Here is a 24,946-nt window from a genome sequence, read left to right on the forward strand (position 1 = left end):
CACATTGCCATTCATATCTGGTGTCACAATAGCGTGCATTTAAAACCAAAAAACTTTTTTCACTGTTATAGATTGAATAGCAGTTACCGGTCTTCAAGCGGGTGTGTCAGGCCTACAGCGTGTGCTCTGCAGACCTGTGCCAGTGCACATTGCCACTCATATCTGGTGTCACAATAGCGTGCATTTAAAACCCAAAAACTTTTTTCACTGTTATAGATTGAATAGCAGTTACCGGTCTTCAAGCGGGTGTGTCAGGCCTACAGCGTGTGCTCTGCAGACCTCTGCCAGTGCACATTGCCACTCATATCTGGTCTCACAGTAGCTTGCACGCATAGTACCACTAATCCAAAAAAAATGACAGGCAGAGGCAGGCCACCCCGCAGGGGCCATCGTGGTCGTGGTGCTGTGATTCCCTTTGTCCCTAGAATAATGCCCAGTTTTCAGAGGCCACGTACCCTGAACTTGAAAAGTTCTGAGGACATAGTTGACTGGCTAACACAGGACACCCAATCTTCTACAGCTTCCGCTCTGAACCTTGACGCACCATCCTCCTCCAGCTTAGCTTCAGGCACCTCTCAAGATACCACTCACCCGCCTGCCGCCACCACCAAAACTAGCACCACAGCCACTTCACTTGGTATGTCAGAGGAGTTATTCACACATCCGTTTGAAGAAATGAGTGATGCGCAACCATTATTGCCAGAGGATGTAGATAACAGGGATATGTCTCAGGCAGGCAGCATTAAACACATGGGCGTACGGTGTGATGATGATGATGTTGTACCCGCTGCTGCTTCCTTTGCTGAGTTGTCAGATACAAGTGAAGCGGTTGATGATGACGATGCGTCCATGGATGTCACGTGGGTGCCCGCTCGGCAAGAAGAAGAACAGGACGAAAGTTCAGATGGGGGAGACAGAGAGGAGGAGGAGACAGGGGGAGGTCGTCGCAAGGAGCTAGTGGCACAGTCAGACAGCATGCATCGGCACCTGGGGTCAGCCCGACCGCACGCCAATCAACGCATGCTGTGTCCACCACCAGAATGCCGTCATTGCAGAGCTCAGCAGTGTGTATTTTTTTGTGTGTGTCTGCCTCTGACAACAGCCAGGGTCAGATTAAGAGCACAGTGGGCCTGGTGCTGACAATTATGATGGGCTTAATTACAGAATCTTATCGACAAAAAAAACACTAAAACAGTCATACCTACCAATCGTCATGTATCTGGCGGAAGTGTTGCTGAAGGGAAACTCATAGGATGCAGCTATGAGAAAACAAACACTCTATGCTAATCTCTCTCTAATTTATGCTTTCATCTTTCAAGTAGATCCATAACCCTAACAATAGTGAAGCAGAAAGTCAATGGGTGGGGTAAAAGGGTGGGCCACTGACGCAAATCATGTAATCAGAAATGCTGAATGAGGCGTGCATGCCCAAAAAGGGGGCGTGTCTGCCTAAAGAATTGGAAGGCCAGCCTGGCATGAATGCATGTCAGGCTGCCTGCCAATCACGCAAGCTGGCCAACTAAGGGCATACTATGCAGGCAGCACCCTGAGCTTGGCATAAATGCGTCTTCTGAGGAGTTTGCTCCACGCTTTCTAAGGACTGTCCCCTAGCACTTGCTGGTCCATTCCTCTCCTAACCTTACTAGCAGGCAGAAGCTCCTGGTATAGTCTGTGACAGAGAAAAGCTGTATGTAGTGAGTGTGGAAGAACGGGAACATGCCACAGTGTTAGAGAGACTGAAGCAGCAAGATCCTTTGCATTGTGCACAAAGTCAGCTTTACCTTAACTAATTTCATTGTCAGCCAGTCCACACAAGTTGTGTTCCCATACATCCCTCTAAAGTTTCCATACTTAAGCAAGATTATGTGAAGGATAGTCAGGGTTGCCACCTTTCTTGGAAAAAAATACCTTAATAATTTGCATAATTATTTATGTATGCCTGTAAATCACAAGGAGTGACCTGAGAGATAATTCTGTAAAATCACCAAAAAACTACTTACATATATTCTGCTGAATAAAAGATGGATTGTTCCCAGTCTTCCAGTGTCTTAGTGTCCCCTAGTCTCCTCGTCTTCCAGTGTCCTCGTGTCTCCCAGTATCCTCTAGTGTCTGTGTCTCCTATGTATCACAGTGTTTCAGTGCACCATGTGTCGCAGTGTCGCCTCATGCACCCATGCCTCAGTGTCTTCTATGCATCACAGTGTCCCTATGTATCACAATGTCTCAGTGCCCCATTTCTCCCAGTGTCCCCTCATGTCCCTATGTTGCCCAGTGTCACTTGGACACTAGGGGACTCTTAAGATACACGGGAACACTGTGAGACATTGGGACACTAGGGCACACTGGGAGGCACTGAGACATATGGACACTGGTAGACATGCGGACACTGAGACACTAGGGACACTAACTGGGAGATATGGAGACACAGAGACGCTAGGGACACAGTGTCTCAGTGTCCCCATGTCTCACAGTGTCCCCAAGTGCCTAGGGTGTCACAGCGTCCCCAAGTGTCTCATTGTCCCCTGATCTTCCAGTGTTCCCAAGTGTCTCAGTGTTCCCAGGTCACTCAGTGTCCCCTAGTGTCCCCATGTCTCCCTGCAGCTTTCCCCCCATCCTTCACATACCTGAGCTCTAGCCTGTCTCTGCAGGCTGGGAGCTGCAGTCTGGAATCTCTGTGCTGTGTAGCTGCTCCCTTGCGGATCAGTGAGTAGAGAGAGGCAGGGAGGGATATGCTGTAACTTCCTATCCATGCCTCTCTCCACACACAGTGACCCCTACTGGCTGGTGCTGGTATTGCAGAGTAATATTAGTTTGTACTGAGAAAAATATCTGCATTTGTGTTGCCGGTATTACTGCAATACCGGCACGGCCAGGCAGCCTCAAATACTGGCTGTGCTGGTAAAATACCAGTCAGGTGGAAACCCCAAGAGTAGTGTGTGTAAAAAAAAAAATATATATATATATATTTTTTTTTTAAATGGGCCTGCAGCTCCATCAGCCCCTATGTTAATCTGGCCCTGACAACAGCGATGCCATTTGCAACCTGTGCCAAAAGAAACGGTCATGGGAAGTCCAACACCCACCTAGGTACAACTGCTTTGCATAGGCACATGATCGCACATCACAAACGCCTATGGGATCAACACATGAGTACAAGCAGCACGCAAACTCTAAGCCAAATTCCTCCTCCTGATCCAGCATCTTCAGCCACGTCAACCACTGCTGTCCTCCTTGCCCCCTCTCAACCATCCGCCACTCCGTCTCCCGCCTTGAGCAGTTCCCGCTCATCTGCCCACAGTCATGTGTCTCTCAAGGACATGTTTGAGCGTAAGAAGCCAATGTCAGAAAGTCACCCCCTTGCCCAGCGTCTGACAGCTGGCTTGTCCGAACTATTAGCCCGCCAGCTTTTACCATACAAGCTGGTGGAGTCTGAGGCGTTCAAAAAATTTGTAGCTATTGGGACACCGCAGTGGAAGGTACCCGGCCGAAATTTCTTTTCACAAAAGGCAATCCCCAACCTGTACTCAATTGTGCAAAAGGAAGTAATGGCATGTCTGGCACACAGTGTTGGGGCAAGGGTCCATCTGACCACTGATACCTGGTCTGCAAAGCATGGTCAGGGCAGGTATATCACCTACACTGCACATTGGGTAAATCTGCTGACGGCTGCCAAGCATGCAATGCATGGCTCTGCAGAGGAGTTGGTGACACCGCCACGACTTGCAGGCAGGCCTGCTGCCACCTCCTCTACTCCTCCTACTCCATCCTCTTCCATAACCTCCTCGGCTGAGTCCTCTTCTGCTGCTGCGTCTTGCTCCACATCAACGGCAGCTCCCCAGGTACTATTCCACATCCCAGATACGGCAGTGTCACGCCGTCTTGGGTTTGACTTGCTTGAAAGCAGAGAGTCACACCGGACAAGCACTCCTGTCCGCCCTGAACGCACAGGTGGAAAAGTGGCTGACTCCGCAGCAACTGGATATCGGCAAAGTGGTTTGTGACAACGGAACAAATTTGTTGGCGGCATTGAAGTTGGGCAAGTTGACACATGTGCTGTGCATGGCACAAGTGTGTAATCTGATCGTACAACGCTTTGTGCATAAGTACAGGACGTCCTGAAGCAGGCCAGGAAGGTGTGTGGCCATTTCAGGCGTTCCTACACGGCCATGGCGCACTTTGCCGATATCCAACGGCGAAACAACATGACAGTGAGGCGCTTGATTTGCGACAGCCCGACACGTTGGAATTCAACACTCCTAATGTTCGACCGCCTTCTCCAACAAGAAAAAGCCGTTAATGAATATTTGTATGACCGGGGTGCTAGGACAGCCTCTGGGGAGCTGGGAATTTTTTGCCACGTTACTGGACGCTCATGCGCAATGCCTGTAGGCCCATGCGTCCTTTTGAGGAGGTGACAAACCTAGTCAGTCGCACTGAAGGCACCATCAGCGACATCATACCATTTGTTTTCTTCCTGGAGCGTGAAGAGTGCTGGATCAGGCCGTAGATGAGCGTGAAGAGGAAGAGTTGTGGTCACCATCACCACCAGAAACAGCCTTATCAGCATCGCTTGCTGGACCTGCGGCAACGCTGGAAGAGGATTGTGAGGAAGAGGAGTCAGAGGAGGAATGTGGCTTTGAGGAGGAGGAGGAAGACCAACCACAACAGGCATCCCAGGGTGCTCGTTGTCACCTATCTGGTACCCGTGGTGTTGTACCTGGCTGGGGGGAAGAACATACCTTCATTGACATCACTGATGAGGAGGAACGGGAAATAAGTAGCTCGGCATCCAACCATGTGCAAATGGGGTCTTTCATGCTGTCGTGCCTGTTGAGGGACCCTCGTATAAAAAGGCTGAAGGAGAACGACCTGTACTGGGTGTCCACGCTACTAGACCCCCGGTATAAGCAGAAAGTGGCGGAAATGTTACCGAATTACAACAAGTCGGAAAGGATGCAGCAGTTCCAAAATAAATTAAAAAGTATGCTTTACACAGCGTATAAGGGTGATGTCACAGCACAACGGGAATCTAACAGGGGAAGAGGTGGAAATCATCCTCCTCCCACGACCCTGCCGGCAAGGACAGGACGCTTTAAAGACGTGTTGTTGATGGAGGACATGCGGAGCTTTTTAAGTCCTACGCATCGCCACAGCCCTTCGGGATCCACCCTCAGAGAACGACTCGACCGACAGGTAGCAGACTACCTCGCCTTAACTGCTGATATCGACACTCTGAGGAGCGATGAACCCCTTGACTACTGGGTGTGCAGGCTTGACCTGTGGCCTGAGCTATCCCAATTTGCGATAGAACTTCTGGCCTGCCCCGCTTCAAGCGTCCTGTCAGAAAGGACCTTTGGTGCAGCAGGAGGTATTGTCACTGAGAAGAGAAGTCACCTAGGTCAAAAAAGTCTAGATTACCTCACCTTTATTAAGATGAATGAGGGATGGATCCCGAAGGGACTGACACTGGGCGATCCATTCGACTAAAAAAGGCCTGATGAGATGAGCTGCCTTGGGCTAAAAATGGTCCACACGCTGCTGTATTTTAGCTCTGAATGCCGGTTGACTTGCGTGACTTATCCGCCACCAACTAGGGTTTAAGCCGCAATGTTTTAGTGCACTTTCTGCCTGTGAAACAAACATCAATTTTTCTGGCCGCTGCTACAGCAGCGGCTGCAACAATACCTAATTTTTCAGGCATGTGTACATGCCTAATTTATCGGCCCTATGGTGCTGCACTGTGGCTTCAAAAAACAAACCAAACAAAAGGCACATAGTGACCCTATGTAGAGGGAACAGTCCCTATTCTGCTCTGTGTCAGTGTGTATCAGGGATTTGACTATCTTTATTCAGATTCAAAAATTAAAATTCCAGGAAACATTTTAACAAACATTTACAAGAACATGTTATGCACATCATAGAAACAACGTGAACCTCTTTAAAGCCACAAACTTAAGACAAAAAATACGTACACACAATGTGTAAGGGTTTGAAAGAAAATTCTGAATCCTTACATGTTTACTTTATCGTTTGTTTGATTTTTGTGAACCATATATAAACTACAAGCAGCGTGAAAACTATAAAAACTCAAGGGGCCATGCTGATCAAATTAAATAGTATGCTTTACACAGCGTATAAGGGTGATGTCACAGCACAACGGGAATCTAACAGGGGAAGAGGTGAAAGTGATCCTCCTCCCACGACCACGCCATATCTGCCAGTGCCAAGTTACCCTATGTAGGGGGAACAGTCTCTATTCTGCTCTGTGTCAGTGTGTATCATGGGCTCTGAGGACAGGTGTCAATCCATATCTGCCAAGTGACCCTATGTAGGGGGAACTGTAACGGAGCTCCGTGTACTCCGACCGAGTACCCTCCGTTGATGGATGCTCCTAGCGCTCTCAGAGGACTCCAAGCACTGCAGACAACACCACAACCACCGCAGGCTCCACAACCGCCGTAGCTTAACTGGAGCCGCGCCGTCTTCCGTCCACCCTGGATCGGCTTCTGTCCTCCAGGACCGTGTGGGGAAGACCTCTCCTCCAGGAGAGCGTATCTGGAACAAGCTCTTAAAAGAGCTAAGTGATTGAAAGCTCAGGGGAATATGCAGAGCATAGCAATCCCCATTGTGATATAGCAGTTCCCTCCAATAACGAGACAAGGCTACGTATTGAGGGTCAGAAGAGGTCTGAGGTCTGGAACACCCAGCCTGCTTTTTATTACCAAAAGTACACACAGGACACACCCAGGGGGAGGCATAAAATAACCAATAACAGAATAGTACAGCCCCCAGGTTCCCTCCCCTCTGCTTGGGAGATAATTGAGTTTCCTATTATATCTACTCAATTATCTCCAAGCTAAAACTTACACATTTTTATAAATTTTTATGCACTTTCATAACTTTCCCATTTTACATGGCACATTAATAAAACTTACATTTTTATGCACAACATAAATTGTGGGACAACATGTCCAAAATTCGTGAGAATCCGTCCAGTGGTTCTCGAAATATTAAAAAGTCTCTTTGGACCGACCGCACGCCTGTTTGCATGCCCAAAAACGGTTCCACAGATTCAGGCTGTGTGGTCGGTCTATTTCTGTCCTGAAAAACGGTTAAGTTCCATCCGAAATCGGTGTTCGGATATTCGAACGCACTTCGACTTTTGTCGAAGTGTCGAAGTCAAATGCGGTTAAAACTTCCGCGGTGATCGCTAGTCGAGTGGCGATCTATTTCCCCTGAAAAGATGATAAAGTCCCATTCGAACGAGTGTTCGAACGTTCGAACGGGACTTAGTCTCCAGCCGTGGTGTCGAAGGATAAGGGAAAGTACAGTTCACCGCTGACCGCGTTCGGTTGCCTTAAGATGGCCGCCGCCACGTGTTCGGCTGTAATGGCGGCCACTTCGACGGCTTCGATAGTTCGACGGCTTTGGGTACTTCGACGGCTTCGGCACTTCGACTGTATTCGAAGTGCCAGTTAAAACGTTGAAACGCTGCTCCCAAGTATTAAAAGGGCCAGGAGCAGTATACATAAATCCATTATGCCCAAATGTACGTTTTCCAGGCCAATACAGTCCAGGGCCATAGTCACAGGGGAGGAGGCAGGCAAGCAGGCCTCTCCAGGACAAAGTGGCGAAGGGCCCTTCGTCACACATCTCCCCTTTGGGGGGAAGACTAACCAGGCACCTGACCTTCTGTCGGTCAGTGCCTCCGTTAGTCGATCCACCAACCCACAGTAAACAGATATCAGAGTAGCCCCCCCACAATAACAAAGTACAAGAGCAGCCCACCCACAAGAAACAGCTACTACACCTGGGTATTTTGCTGTGGTGATGAGGCAACATACTGAGGGGACTTGAAGGGCAGAGGCCAGCGGCGCTCTGCCCTGATGCCAGCTCTTCTGCTGGGGTAGCCTGCCGGACATCCGGCTCTGGACCAGGGACAAAGGTAGGGCAGAGGCCGACTGCACTCTGCCCAGCTGCCAGCTCTTCTGCTGGGGTAGCCTGCGGGACATCAGGCTCTGGACCAGGGACAAAGGTAGGACAGAGGCCGACTGCACTCTGCCCAGCTGCCAGCTCTTCTGCTGGGGTGCTGAGACCATAGTCCGGCTCAGTAGCCAAGGGAACATGGAAGTCAGTAGGGGTTAACATCACCTCTGTTAACCCTGGTGCCACGCTAGGAGTTAGCTGGGGAGGGGAATTTGTACTTACCCCCTCCTCCTGTTGTCCCAGTGAGGGTAGTTGGGGGTCTGGACAGGTTGTCCAGCATCCCTGTAGGTCAGGCACAGAGACCACGGTCCCATCTGCGCTGTCTGGGAGATCGGTGTCTCCCCTTGTTAGGGTAATCTGCCGCTGGGGAGAGGGGGTGCTGTGCTCCTCTCCCTGAAACACGGGCTGCCGCTGGAGAGGGAGACCGCCTGTCTCCACTCCCGTAACATTGTCCTGTTGCTGTAGAGAGGGACCAACTGTCTCTGCTCTCTGTAGGACACACTGCTGCTGGGGGGGAAGGACGACACCTTCGGCCCCCTGGGGTACCCACTGCCGCTGGGGAAAGGGGGCGCTGTGCTCCTTAACCGGAAACACAGGCTGCCGCTGGAGAGGGAGACCGCCTGTCTCCACTCCCGTAACATTGTCCTGTTGCTGTAGAGAGGGACCAACTGTCTCTGCTCTCTGTAGGACACACTGCTGCTGGGGGGGAAGGACGACACCTTCGGCCCCCTGGGGTACACACTGCCGCTGGGGAAAGGGGGCGCTGTGCTCCTTTCCCGGAAACACAGGCTGCCGCTGGAGAGGGAGACCGCCTGTCTCCACTCCCGTAACATTGTCCTGTTGCTGTAGAGAGGGACCAACTGTCTCTGCTCTCTGTAGGACACACTGCTGCTGAGGGGGAAGGTCGACACCTTCGGCCCCCTGTAACTTACACTGTCGCTGGAGATCTGGGTTGGTTGCCCAGCATCTCTGTAGGGCCGGTAGAGAGACCTCGGTCCCATCTCTACCTGCCATCTGGAGGGCATCGCCGGACCAGTCAGGGAGGTCTGGTTCTGTTTGCAGTGTAGACTGTGGCTGAATGGCGCAGAGCAGGTGTTGGTAGTCCTGCTCCAGTTCCCACTCTCGGGTTGCTAGGTGCATCATGTCTGGTTTCACCGTGCAGTCGACAGGCCAATCGTACATACCCATCCTGTAGTCAAGGATGTCCCAAAATCGGAATTCCTCCGTGCTGCCGAAATCAGGCTCCTCCTCCATGGCCTCCAGAAGTAGACCAGGACCATCATAATCATCCCCCTCCGGTAAGTCGTGCTCGGCTGTCCAGGAAGTAAGTCGGATGGTATGCCACCAGAGGGCCTGGTATGCGTTGTCTAGCCAGATCTCTCGCCATACCAGGGTCTCTAGTCTGGTCACCCACTCATCCAGGGGCTGCTCTCCCAATAGACACATTCGCATCGCCACACGGTTTTGTAGCCGCTGCTCATCACTGGGGAGACTCTCACTGTAACGGAGCTCCGTGTACCCCGACCGAGTACCCTCCGTTGATGGATGCTCCTAGCGCTCTCAGAGGACTCCAAGCACTGCAGACGACACCACAACCACCGCAGGCTCCACAACCGCCGTAGCTTAACTGGAGCCGCGCCGTCTTCCTTCCACCCTGGATCGGCTTCTGTCCTCCAGGACCGTGTGGGGAAGACCTCTCCTCCAGGAGAGCGTATCCGGAACAAGCTCTTACAAGAGCTAAGTGATTAAGAGCTCAGGGGAATATGCAGCGCATAGCAATCCCCAGTGTGATATAGCAGTTCCCTCCAATAACGAGACAAGGCTACGTATTGAGGGTCAGAAGAGGTCTGAGGACTGGAACACCCAGCCTGCTTTTTATTAGGATAAGGTACACACAGGACACTCCCAGGGGGAGGATGAAATTAACCAATAACAGCATAGTACAGCCCACAGGTTCCCTCCCCTCAGATAAACAGTTAAACCAATTATTACATACAATAAAAATACAGTTTTTACACACACACTGTAACTTTAAAACCATACATCCAATTTCAATAAAAGTTGCATATTCAGACTCAGCATACATCAAACATAAACACTTCCAAAAATCAGCCAAATCCCTCCAGTGGATCAAAAGTTAGCTGGAAGTCCTTTATGACCGACCGCAAGCACAATTTCCTGCCCAAAACAGTTCCATAGATTTGGGCTGTGCGGTCGGTCAATTTCATGCGAAAAAAACGACTAAGTCCCATTTCGAACGGGACTTAGTCTCTGGAGCTGCAAGTTCCGTATGGGAGAAGGTAAGGGTCAGCGGTGTTCGGCAAAATGTGTAGCCGATTTCAGTTCCACAGAATCTTTAGCATACACCGCTGACCGCATTCGAGGAAACCAAGATGGCCGCCGCCACGTGCAATTGACCGGCAGTAACCTCACAGCCTGGGAGGTAAATTGCCTGCACACTTTAACTTCTGGGTGGTCCGCCTGTGTGGTACTTGGTTCAGTAAGCCCTATTTACTGAACCAAGTGGGGGAAAGCCAGGAACAAGTTATTTTACCGGTCTGGGGACATAGTCTTAAAGGGGTATTGTTCAGCAAAGTCACAATATGTCCCCAGACGGTTCTTAAAGGGCCATACACACCCAATTAAAGTTAATACATTTTCAGGGGCACAATCTTCCAGGGGCCATAGTCATGAGGCAGGAGGCTGGCAAACATGCTTCTCCACAATCCAGGGAAGCAGGGCACTTTCTCATTTAAAGGGCCAGTTACAAATAGCGATTTGTAACACATCTCCCCTTTGGGGGGAAGACTAACCAGGCACCTGACCTTCTGTCGGTCAGTGCCTCCGTTAGTCGATCCACCAACCCACAATAACCAAATGCCAGAGTAGCCCACCCACAACAAACAGGTACAAGGGTGACCCACCCACAAGACACAATTACTGCACCTGGGTATTTTGCTGTGGTGATGTGGTAACATGCTGTGGGGACTTGTGGGAGGGCAGAGGCCAGCGGCGCTCTGCCCTGATGCCAGCTCTTCTGCTGGGGTAGCCTGCAGGACATCAGGCTCTGGACCAGGGACAAAGGTAGGGCAGAGGCCGACTGCGCTCTGTCCAGCTGCCAGCTCTTCCGCTGGGGTACTGAGACCATAGTCCGGCTCAGTAGTCAAGGGAACATGGACGTCAGGAGGGGTTAGCATCGCCTCCGTTAACCCTGGTGCCACGCTAGGAGTTAGCTGGGGAGGGGAATTTGTACTTACCCCCTCCTCTGGGTGTCCCGGTGAGGGTAGTTGGGGATCTGGAAAGGCTGTCCAGCATCCCTGTAGGTCAGGCACAGAGACCACGGTCCCATCTGCGCCGTCTGGAGGATTGGTGTCTCCCCTTGTTAGGGGAGGCTGCCGCTGGGGAGAGGGGGTGCTGTGCTCCTTTCCCGGAAACACAGGCTGCCGCTGGAGAGGGAGACCGCCTGTCTCCACTCCCTTACCATTGTCCTGTTGCTGTAGAGAGGGACCAACTGTCTCTGCTCTCTGTAGGACACACTGCTGTTGGGGGGGAAGGACGGCACCTTCGGCCCCCTGGGGTACACACTGCCGCTGGAGAGGGAGACCGCCTGTCTCCACTCCCTTACTATGGTCCTGTTGCTGTAGAGAGGGACCAACTGTCTCTGCTCTCTGTAGGACACACTGCTGCTGGGGGGGAAGAACGACACCTTCGGCCCCCTGGGGTACACACTGCCGCTGTAGAGGGAGACCGCCTGTCTCCACTCCCTTACCATGGTCCTGTTGCTGTAGAGAGGGACCAACTGTCTCTGCTCTCTGTAGGACACACGGCTGCTGGGGGGGAAGGACGGCCCCTTCGGCCCCCTGTAACTCACGCTGTTGTTGGGGCGCAGGGACGGAATACTTTGCCCTCACTGCCCGATATTCTGCTTCCATCTGCAGATACTCCGCCAGTTCTCTCCTCACTCTCGGTACAATTTCCTCTGTTAGGAGGGGTCCGTAGACAGCCAACCGCCGCTTCAGCATAGCGTCAAACTGTACGTGACTATACCAATAGTCCAGTTTTGCTTGGTGTTCCCAGGATGCTGTTCCTCACACTAGGGAAGCCATCCTGTTGTAGCCAGGGGCGCTGCCCAATGGCTAGCGTTGCCCTCAATTGTAACTCCAAACGTTACCAGTGTCTCTGAGCTGCTTCTCCTCGCACTAGGACGCCATCCCACCGCTGCCACCACTGTAATGGAGCTCCGTGTACCCCGACCGAGTACCCTCCGTTGATGGATGCTCCTAGCGCTCTCAGAGGACTCCAAGCACTGCAGACGACACCACAACCACCGCAGGCTCCACAACCGCCGTAGCTTAACTGGAGCCGCGCCGTCTTCCTTCCACCCTGGATCGGCTTCTGTCCTCCAGGACCGTGTGGGGAAGACCTCTCCTCCAGGAGAGCGTATCCGGAACAAGCTCTTACAAGAGCTAAGTGATTAAGAGCTCAGGGGAATATGCAGCGCATAGCAATCCCCAGTGTGATATAGCAGTTCCCTCCAATAACGAGACAAGGCTACGTATTGAGGGTCAGAAGAGGTCTGAGGACTGGAACACCCAGCCTGCTTTTTATTAGGATAAGGTACACACAGGACACTCCCAGGGGGAGGATGAAATTAACCAATAACAGCATAGTACAGCCCACAGGTTCCCTCCCCTCAGATAAACAGTTAAACCAATTATTACATACAATAAAAATACAGTTTTTACACACACACTGTAACTTTAAAACCATACATCCAATTTCAATAAAAGTTGCATATTCAGACTCAGCATACATCAAACATAAACACTTCCAAAAATCAGCCAAATCCCTCCAGTGGATCAAAAGTTAGCTGGAAGTCCTTTATGACCGACCGCAAGCACAATTTCCTGCCCAAAACAGTTCCATAGATTTGGGCTGTGCGGTCGGTCAATTTCATGCGAAAAAAACGACTAAGTCCCATTTCGAACGGGACTTAGTCTCTGGAGCTGCAAGTTCCGTATGGGAGAAGGTAAGGGTCAGCGGTGTTCGGCAAAATGTGTAGCCGATTTCAGTTCCACAGAATCTTTAGCATACACCGCTGACCGCATTCGAGGAAACCAAGATGGCCGCCGCCACGTGCAATTGACCGGCAGTAACCTCACAGCCTGGGAGGTAAATTGCCTGCACACTTTAACTTCTGGGTGGTCCGCCTGTGTGGTACTTGGTTCAGTAAGCCCTATTTACTGAACCAAGTGGGGGAAAGCCATGAACAAGTTATTTTACCGGTCTGGGGACATAGTCTTAAAGGGGTATTGTTCAGCAAAGTCACAATATGTCCCCAGACGGTTCTTAAAGGGCCATACACACCCAATTAAAGTTAATACATTTTCAGGGGCACAATCTTCCAGGGGCCATAGTCATGAGGCAGGAGGCTGGCAAACATGCTTCTCCACAATCCAGGGAAGCAGGGCACTTTCTCATTTAAAGGGCCAGTTACAAATAGCGATTTGTAACACTCACCTCGCCGCCACTGGGCGTCTTCCAGGGCATCATACCAGAGTTCCTTTCTGTCTGCATCCCTGTAATCTGCGACCTCCTCCTCATCATGGAACGCTGTCTGCAAACCAGCTGATTCCATCCTGCTGTAGCCAGGGGCGCTGCCCAATGGCTAGCGTTGCCCTCAATTGTAACTCCAAACGTTACCAGTGTCTCTGAGCTGCTTCTCCTCGCACTAGGACGCCATCCCACCGCTGCCACCACTGTAACGGAGCTCCGTGTACTCCGACCGAGTACCCTCCGTTGATGGATGCTCCTAGCGCTCTCAGAGGACTCCAAGCACTGCAGACGACACCACAACCACCACAGGCTCCACAACCGCCGTAGCTTAACTGGAGCCGCGCCGTCTTCCGTCCACCCTGGATCGGCTTCTGTCCTCCAGGACCGTGTGGGGAAGACCTCTCCTCCAGGAGAGCGTATCTGGAACAAGCTCTTAAAAGAGCTAAGTGATTGAAAGCTCAGGGGAATATGCAGAGCATAGCAATCCCCATTGTGATATAGCAGTTCCCTCCAATAACGAGACAAGGCTACGTATTGAGGGTCAGAAGAGGTCTGAGGTCTGGAACACCCAGCCTGCTTTTTATTACCAAAAGTACACACAGGACACACCCAGGGGGAGGCATAAAATAACCAATAACAGAATAGTACAGCCCCCAGGTTCCCTCCCCTCTGCTTGGGAGATAATTGAGTTTCCTATTATATCTACTCAATTATCTCCAAGCTAAAACTTACACATTTTTATACATTTTTATGCACTTTCATAACTTTCCCATTTTACATGGCACATTAATAAAACTTACATTTTTATGCACAACATAAATTGTGGGACAACATGTCCAAAATTCGTGAGAATCCGTCCAGTGGTTCTCGAAATATTAAAAAGTCTCTTTGGACCGACCGCACGCCTGTTTGCATGCCCAAAAACAGTTCCACAGATTCAGGCTGTGTGGTCGGTCTATTTCTGTCCTGAAAAACGGTTAAGTTCCATCCGAAATCGGTGTTCGGATATTCGAACGCACTTCGACTTTTGTCGAAGTGTCGAAGTCAAATGCGGTTAAAACTTCCGCGGTGATCGCTAGTCGAGTGGCGATCTATTTCCCCTGAAAAGATGATAAAGTCCCATTCGAACGAGTGTTCGAACGTTCGAACGGGACTTAGTCTCCAGCCGTGGTGTCGAAGGATAAGGGAAAGTACAGTTCACCGCTGACCGCGTTCGGTTGCCTTAAGATGGCCGCCGCCACGTGTTCGGCTGTAATGGCGGCCACTTCGACGGCTTCGATAGTTCGACGGCTTTGGGTACTTCGACGGCTTCGGCACTTCGACTGTATTCGAAGTGCCAGTTAAAACGTTGAAACGCTGCTCCCAAGTATTAAAAGGGCCAGGAGCAGTATACATAAATCCATTATGCCCAAATGTACGTTTTCCAGGCCAATACAGTCCAGGGCCATAGTCACAGGGGAGGAGGCAGGCAAGCAGGCCTCTCCAGGACAAAGTGGCGAAGGGCCCTTCGTCACAGGAACAGTCTCTATTCTGCTCTGTGTCAGTGTGTATCAGGGTCTCTGAGGACAGGTGTCAATCCATATGTCAAGGTGTCCATATGTCAGGTGTCAATCCATATCCATTGTGATTTAGGAATGTTAGGTGATTTCTGCCCTTTATGTATTATAACCAGACTCTGCATCAACTGTGTAATTTTCCATGGGAGTTTTGCCATGGATCCCCCTCCGGCATGCCACAGTCCAGGTGTTAGTCCCCTTGAAACAACTTTTCCATCACTTTTGTGGCCAGAAAGGAGTCCCTGTTGGTTTTAAAATTCGCCTGCCCATTGAAGTCAATGGCGGTTCGCCTGGTTCGCGAACGTTTGCGGAAGTTCCTGTTCGCCGTTCGCGAACCGAAAATTTTGTGTTCGCGACATCACTACATACCACTTTTTCAATAAAATATGTACTGACTTATCTATTTGTTTTCTATTCTATTTTATTCGTGTTTTGTGTGAGGGGTGTATAGGGTGTAGGTGTGTGAAAATGTATCTTCTTCTTACCTTACACCAAGGAGGGGGGGGCCTAATGCTGCAAGCCCTGCTGGTCCAGTGATGGCATGTTAACTTTAGCCTGCATCTCCTCCAGCTGTAGTCTGACTGACTCTCCTGTTCTCTCACGAGCACAGCACTGTATGCTCGATTCGGAGCTTTGTCGCAAGTTACCATGGCAACGCTCCGACCAGCAGACTCACGGGAGGAACATAGAGCCCCCAAGACCCTTCCCTCCCTCTATTGGAACTAAGAGCAGGCAGCTTGGTGAGGGAGATCTTTGATCTCACCACCCGCCTGAAAGGGGCCCGCCATGAGGAGCCCCATGCAGCGCTGGAAAATGTGAGTAAACTGACCTTTTACTTTGCTGACGGTGGGGCTTGGGACATAAACGCCACGTTCAGATACATGTTTTTATTCCTGACACTAGTGTTCCTTTTCAGGGGTTAAACACGTTGTTTGTTTAACCCCTACATTACTTTGAGCACTTTATGTGTGCGGAAAAAAACATTTATTCATTCATCCTTTATAGAGATATTTGGGAAGTGAAAGCTTTAGACAATGTTTTACACAGTGTTTGAAATATTTGTAAAGAATGCAAACAACAAAATACAATTTTCCTTACAATCAGGACACTTGACCATTTTTATCTGGTTTTGTCACATCTGCTGTTTGCAAGTACTTGCAAGGACCCCGTGGCATTCCTGGCAGTTCAGATAAAAAAAAAATAACAGAATCTTAAAAAAAAAATGCCTACCTTTATGCCCACATACAGATAAATCACATAGAAAAAATTAGGGCATTTTAAATATTTTTTTTTTTTTAAACAATCTCTACAATGCTAATGTAATGCTGAGAGTCATATGAGAGAAACTATTGATTTCTCCCCTTCTACAAGATGGTAATCATTCCGGAAGTATAATGTAGTTAAGAGAGGCTTTATAGACTTACCGTATTTATTCGAGTATAACGCGCACCCCTAATTTTCGATTAAAAATCGGTATAAGGGGGGCGTGGCTTGACCGGGAACCAAGCTGGACGCATCTGTCTAGCGCTCCTCACTAACCCCGTTACAGAAAGCTCATAACAGCAGAAAACAGCACGAATTTGGGTACAACACCTTACCCACCCTACTCCCCAAACACCATGGACAAACGCACGCCTCGCAAACAAACCAAAAAATAAGCAGGCGGGATGGCCACGGTGAGAGATCTTTTCGCGGCCTCGCGGCAAACCCGCCAAGATGGCGTCCGGACCAGCCCGAGGGCCTCAGCCTCACTGACGGACAGCGAGCCCGACCAACTACAGCGTACCCCAACATCGGAAACGGCCCACATTATAGCCGAGATGGCTGCAATGAAAACCTTCCTTGCCCGAGAATTCGAACGCAGCTCTTAAGCGGTAATGGCCGAGATCCACACACTAGGGGCCCGAACCGCTGAACTTGAGCAACGGGTCGAATCCACTGTGGTAGCTCACAACTTGGCCACAGACCACATCAACCGTCTTACCACACGGCTGGAGGCTTCAGAAGCAGCGCTAGACGATCTAGCAAACCGCTCACGCCGCAACAATGTGCGCATACGTGGCCTCCCCGAACAAGCAGATGAAGGCCCACTGTCAGCCACCATCCTCGCAATTCTCCGACCTCTGTTGCCAGACATTCCGGACGAACACTGGCACATCGATAGGGCGCATAGGGCCCTACACGCCCGAAGAGAGGATAACACGAGGCCCAGGGATGTCGTCGTGCGCTTCCTCCATTACCAAACGAAGGAGGCGGTGCTGCGACGGGCCCGGGAGATCCCGGTGAAACACAACAATGCGGAACTGGCTTTCTATCAGGACCTAACTCCGCTCACCCTCCAACGCAGGAGAGACTGGCGGACGGTCACAGATTTGCTAACGCAGTGAGGTACGCGTGGGGTTATCCCTTCAAATTGCAAGTATTCAAACAGGGCAGACCCCACATCCTCTTACCAGGGGAAAATCCAACCCCCTTTCTACGAAGCCTGGGCATTATACCACCCGACAACATCACTCTACCCACCTCTGCGCTCCCGGCCCTGCAAGCACTACCTCGAGATTGGTATGACGCGGCCGAGTAAGACCTCTCCGCCCGCAATCCTGTGACCTCCCCATACCTCAGACCTACCTCCAAACTAGTCGTGCACTCACCCCTGCCTTGGACTCCATACACGCAGACTCTCTCATAGACACTTTGCGACTCAGCGTGACACTCTTTTCCATACCTCACAGACGACCGGCAACGAGAGAAAGAGCAGCCCGGATTAACACTTGCTCCGACGCTTCAACTACCCGCCGCCCCTGAGATCCTTTTTGGGACACCTACTGCAGAATCCCCCGATTCTCCAACCCATCATGCGAATACCACAGCGGTCCACTGCAGCACCCTCTCAGTGCGAGGGGAGTTGTGGGGCTAACCAACGGACAGCGCAGCAGCACAGTTCAGCAGCACAGCGGACATTGATGGACCTTCACTGCCCAGTTGATGGATCAAGAAGATGTTGTCGCCCATCAGGACCGGACTGATTGGCCTCTCACCGGAACTGTAATGTATAAGGTTACATGATGCACCAGATACCAGACACCACTGACCACACACCTAGATAAAACCGCTAGGCACACTCAGCACTTCGAACATACGTGCTCCTACCAACGCTAACCCTGCTAAGCGTGAGCGAGCTTTTGGTAAAGGCCTCGTACACTACTTTACTATTCCATATTCGACCACAGACAGAGAGCACCTATGAAACACCCTCAGACAAAACATCCTGACATTACAATGGGGACACCCATCAATACAAAAAAGAAAAAAAAATTATATACAATACTAAAACTGCATGTCTCAGGCAATGGGAAAAAATAAATAAAAAAAATAAATAATAAAAAAATAAAATAAAAAATAAGCACATAAAAAACACATGCAAACGACCTAACGGATCATATAGCAACATAACTACAAAAGACGAAGCTTGACAACATGACCGAGTGCAAAGAGGCAGGAGATTGGAGGCCCGGACACTTATTCCTACAACAGTTCCACCTGGACACTACCGCAGTACTCTGCGGAATGAACGAACGTTTTATATAACCAAATATATATTGTTCAAATATGTCTTGTATTAATACATGCTTACGCTACCAAACTACACCTCCACCTGTATCACGCTGACCACCGCTCACACTCAATGAACCGACCCCTCCCCCACCCACCCCACCGCCACCTCCCCCCAAAACAAAAAACAAAATGAAAAAAAATAAATAAACAAAATAAAAAATTATTAAAAAAAAAAAAAAAACCTGCACGACTAGGTCACAAAGACCCCCCCCACCCACGATTCGTGAACAACCACCCCAAGCGGCACAATATTGCTAACCTGAGCTTCGCCATAGCAGATCCTGGCCGCATTAAACTCAAGACCAAATGAAGTATCAATGGTAACGGGGATATATCCTTAGTGACGAGGTTCATGTCCCTAACCCCCACGACGGCAGAATCCCGACCGGAGATTAGGGCTCAAGTACCCCCCAGTAGCCTGGCAAGAACTAAGACCAGGCGATTCACGTTCCACTTTCCCCACCCCCTCCCCCCCCCTTCCTCTCTACTCATACACACATGCCAAGATTGGTCATCCCAACCCCACCTACCCAGCATCCTGGTCAACCAGCGACCTAACAACCTTTTACCGATCACCTATGTTAACACCAGCTCAGAACAAGGGAGCAGAGGTGGGAACAGATCTAGCCTAAGACCCTTCCCTGCCACTAACACCACACCAGAAGACAGCCTCACACCACTAACATGGCCATGAAGATATCCTCCCTCAACGTCAAGGGCCTCAACGCGCCTCGCAAGAGACGTACGCTGTTTAGGGAATTAAAAAGACTAAGCCCGGATGTCGCATTCATCCAAGAAACACACCTACCCAGATCCACGGAGGTCTCTCTCAGGGACCACGTATACCAGGTAGCCGCTGAGGCTCGTGCCTTTCAAAAACGAAATGGAGTGGCGATTCTAGTCCACAAAAGGTGCCCAATACAGCTCACACACACAACTATAGACCCAGAGGGTAGGTTCATCATTGCAACGGGGCACATACACGCACAACCCATCCACTTAATCAATGTATATGCTCCCAACAGCCCATCGCTGCAATTTTGGAATAATCTATCAGACGCGGTTCTGTCCTTGCCAACAGGAATCCTAATCTTAGGGGGCGACCTGAACGCCACACCAGCACCAGCCATTGACCGAAGCACACGCCCGGGACTCCTGAGATCCCACGGTATGGGTACACAAGACAAACACCTGCACCACTTCCTCCAGAAAACCAAACTCATTGACGCATGGAGAGCGCAACACCCTAGCTGTAAAGACTACACATACTACTCACCTCCCCATGACACTTACTCCCGCATTGACCTGTTCCTCACCAACCACACCGGATTCGCAAAGACCCAAAAAACCGAGATCGGATCCATAGCGTGGTCAGACCATGCAGATATTGCCTTATATCTGGCAGACCTTCGCGGCCCCACACCATGGACGTGGAGACTTAACACTTCCCTTTTGAAAGACCAACAAGTCGTAGACGACATTAAACAACAGATAAATACATATTTCACAGATAACCTGACTCCAGATGTCCCAATCGCAACGGTGTGGGCCGCCCACAAAGCCGTAATTCGCGGCCATCTCATCAAAATTGCGACACACAAAAAGAAACTAAAAACCCAACGACTTACACAATTACTAGACGCCCTGCGCACAGCAGAACAACTACACAAAACAGACCCGCAAACGCTGCAACACCTGCTAGACACTCGCAGGACCATCAGACAACTATTACTGGACGACACAGCCCGCGCACTGACCTGGACCAAAAGGACATACTATGACAAATCCAATAAGATGGACACACTTCTCGCCCGCACACTGAGACCCAGATCACATCGCACCCACATCACATCCATACGAGCCCCAGACGGAAAGCTACAAACCTCACCATCAGAGATAGCGCAAACCTTCACATCCTTTTACAAAGCACTATACAACCAGCCCACAACAAGGGACCGTACTGACGTAGGCCCCCATCAGGATACCTCAAACTTCCTCACAAAGCTAAACCTCCCTAAGCTTCATACGACTGCTATTGCAGAACTCTCGACACCGATCACCATAGACGAAATTAACTTAGCCATATCCTCCCTAAAAAGCAATAAAGCCCCGGGCCCAGACGGCTATGAGGGAAGCTACTACAAAACATTTAGAGAGGAACTACTCCCTCACATGGAAACCCTATTCCGGGACCTCATGAACGGAGCAGCCCCCACCAAAGACATGACACAAGCCAACATCATACTCCTACCCAAACCAGACAAGGACCACACCCAACCAGAGGCATATAGACCAATATCACTCCTAAATCACGACAGCAAAATACTAGCCAAAATTCTGGCCACACGGCTCAATCCACACCTGACACACTTAATCCACGCAGACCAGGTAGGGTTCATCCCCAACAGGCAACTATTCGAAAACACCAGGCGAAACATAGACACTATCTGGACGCTCACCGCAGCCAAAACACCGTCCCTAGTCCTCTCCTTAGACGCCGAAAAAGCGTTTGACCGAGTGAACTGGCCCTACATGTTCACCCCCTTGGACCACCTACACATCCCCCCTTCATACATAACAGCAGTTCGTGCACTATATACAAACGTCACGGCACAAATAATGATAACAGGGGCACACAGCCCTCACTTTGACATAAGCAATGGCACCCGACAAGGTTGCCCACTTTCCCCTTTACTATTTGCGCTCACCCTCGAACCCCTCCTCCAAGCAATCAGAGAACACCCAGAAATAACAGGAGCCACGATAGGAAGCCAGGAATTTCTGGTCTCAGGGTACGCGGACGATGTACTCCTCACCTTAACCAACCCTATCCCCTCCATGCAAGCTCTACTGCCCCTCCTCCAGACGTATGGTGAGCTATCGGGATACAAAGTCAACATGGGGAAATCCAGCGCCCTCCCACTACATCTTACACAATCGGCCATACACCAAATCACATCAGAGTACCACATTCACATATCGACCACCTCACTCACATACCTCGGTATAAAGCTACCGGCAGACCCTACAATGCTATACAGCCTAAACTACACACCGCTCATAACCAAACTCATTAAGGACATGGAGTCATGGACGGACAAACCAATATCGTGGATAGGGAGGATCCACTCGATCAAGATGAATGTCCTACCCCGCATCCTATTCCTATTTCAAGCCCTGCCCATACCAGTCACTAAACAAGACCTAATACCACTCCAGCGGACAATAGACCACTTCATATGGCAAAACAAAAGGCACAGAGTAGCCCGCAACATACTTTACCGCCCCAAACCGAGAGGAGGCTTGGGACTCCCCCACCTCTACTTCTACTACTTAGCAGCCCAACTATCCCAAATAGCGATGTGGCACACCCCCCCAGATACCAGAAGGTGGGTGGACCTCGAATCAGCACTCATGCAATCAGATCTCCCGCAATTCTACATTTGGACACCCAGGGAAAGCAGGGCACTCCCCAGAACAACATGCCCAGCCATCACTAACTCCATTCACTTGTGGGACAAAACGGCCATAAAATACGGTTTGACAACCACCACCTCCCCCCTCACCCCAATATTTAGAAACAGGGCCTTCACCCCGGGTATGCGACCCAGGGACTTTAAAGGCCTTGAAAGAGCGGGCCTCCAAAGGGTCCACCACCTATACGTAGGAGACACAATAGTCCCCTTTGCAGACCTACAAACCAGAACTACCCTAACTCCAGCCGACTTTTTTCGGTATATCCAACTGCGTCACTACGCCACCCTAGAGACCGTGAAAAGAGCCGCTAAAACCAAACAGACCTTCTTTGAAAAGATCTGTCACGCAGAACGATACCAACAGGGCATGATCTCACAGTTGTACTCCCACCTCTGCTCCTCCACCCAAGAATGGGGAACTCTCCACTACACTGATAGGTGGGAATCTGACTTAGGGGAGACCTTAGAAGGCACTGACTGGCAGGATATATGGGAGGCAAATACTAAAACCTCAATATGTGTTACAATGCAGGAACAGTCCTATAAAACAATGCTCCGGTGGTACACCACCCCGGTGCAACTCTACCACATGAAAAAGACACCCAATGACCTCTGCTGGCGCAATTGCGGTGAAAAAGGGATGTATGTCCACGTGTGGTGGACTTGCCCCAAGCTAAAACCCTATTGGACGGCAATCCAAGCATTGATCTCTCAAGTCATAGACAGACATATTGCATTAAACCCTTGGACCTTTCTCCTAGCCAGGCCTGTAGATGACTGGCCCAGGTCGGTCCAACGCCTGCTCAACAAAATGACCCTAGCAGCCAGAAGGGCCCTGGCCCAAACATGGTTAAAACCAGACCCCCCCCCCCCTCCCCTCTCCCCCCATCCCACTCGACCACCATGGGTCCGGGATACCGGTACCCCGGCCCAGGTCTTTTACAAAGTTATGTTCTGTTTTCATATGTTTTGTTTTGTTTTATTTTTATGTTACTAAAACGATGATACATGGTACAGGACACAGGCACGCAATTGAGAGCTGCCCTACTTTGGGCTCATGTATTAATGTATCAGCAAACTGTGTAACCATAACCCAAAGGTATATGGGGCTCTTGCATGAACCAAATCATACAAGCCTTACTTTGTGTCATTGCAAAATGTCACGTGTTCTGTCTTGTTTTGTTTTACTTTGTTACCAAAAAGATGACACTTGGAACGGGACACAGGCGCGCAATTGAGAGCTGCCCTACCTGGGGCTCATGTATTAATGTTTCAGCAAGCTGCGTAATCATGTCCCAACGGTACATGGGACCCCTGCATGAGCCAGGTCATGCAGGTCTGGCTTTGTGTCATTGCAAAATAACACGTGTTCTGTTTTTATGTTACTAAAACGATGATACTTGGTACAGGACACATGTACGCAAACGAGAGCTGCCCTTCTTTGGGCTCATGTATTAATGTTTCAGCAAACAGTGTAACCATAACCCAACAAAATATGGGGCTCTTGCGTGAGCCAAATCATGCATGTCTCGCTTTGTGTCATTGCAAAATATCACGTGTTTTGTTCTGTTATGTTTTGTTTTTATGTTACTAAAACGATGATGCTTGGTACAGGACGCATGTACTCAAATGAGAGCTGCCCTTCTTTGGGCTCATGTATTAATGTTTCAGCAAACTGTGTAACCATAACCCAACGAAATGTGGAGCTCTTGCATGAGCCAAACTGTGCTAGTCTTGTCTTGTGTCATCGCAAAATAAAGAATTACAAAAAAAAAAAAAAAATCGGTATAAAATTTTGTTTCACACCAAGCATTGTAATTGACAAAAAAACGTTGTTGAACACGTGCGGCCATGATAAATAGCCAGAAAATAAGGATCAGATCACTGCAGTGGCTTTTTTTTTTTTACCAAGCCCCCTCCTCTTACAGCCCCTGGATGCTGGGCGTGTAACTTCAGCAATCTGTAAAGCTTGTTACCATGCTTACTAAATGACAGAATCTTCTACCCCCCCACCACCCATTGGAAGAGATAGGTAGGCACATTTACCTCAGACATCCAGCCAGACGGCACCCACTCCCTCCCTCTTCTGCTGGGCTAATGCAGGGATCCACCTCCACTACAGACTGCCTACTCTCTGCAGCTGCCCTTACCCGCCGCCGCTTGCCGCCTTTCCTTCCTCCCTCTCTCTCTCTGTGCCGTACAGTGAGCGTACAGTGAGCGGCTGCAGCCCGGAAAAGGCGCAGTGCGAACTCACAATTCGCCTGCGCCCTCAATGCACCGGCCGCCACTGCCACCCTACCCCAGCCCTCGATTATAATGCGCACCCAAACTTTGAATTCTTTTTTTGTACAAAATTTTGCGCATTATACTCAAATAAATACGGTAAGCAAAGCAAATGAAAGTGAAAGTTTGCCGTTGTCAAGCCTGGACCTGACTCTCCGTGCTTTTATGAATAGGTAGATTAATTGAACATATAGCAATATAGGAGAGTTGGAAAGAAATTCTACAGATGCATAGTGATATATTAATTTATAGTTGTGAAAGTATACAAATTGTGTGGATCTTCTCCATATCAAATTTATTTACATGGTTACAAATTGGAAGTTTCTATTTAGCCACATCTATTCCTTGCCAGAAAGGTTAGAAGCAGCCCTAGTCACATATGACTTGCACAGCTTTCCTAAACACGTCCTGTAAAGAGTCATCTAATATTTACACTTCCTTAATTGGAAATTCTGTTTTATCTCAAATAGCTTT

At 49.8% G+C, this 24,946-nt stretch overlaps 1 protein-coding gene across 2 annotated transcripts in view; it reads left to right on the forward strand.

Annotated features, from left to right (window-relative positions):
- The window catches only part of LOC134608377 (gastrula zinc finger protein XlCGF17.1-like), a 44,298-nt gene that overhangs the window by 17,702 nt on the left and 1,650 nt on the right, over window positions 1–24,946 (forward strand). The gene's annotated exons all lie outside the window — the stretch shown is intronic.

This window comes from Pelobates fuscus, chromosome 4 (genome assembly GCF_036172605.1).
Source record: "Pelobates fuscus isolate aPelFus1 chromosome 4, aPelFus1.pri, whole genome shotgun sequence".
NCBI lineage: Eukaryota > Metazoa > Chordata > Amphibia > Anura > Pelobatidae > Pelobates > Pelobates fuscus.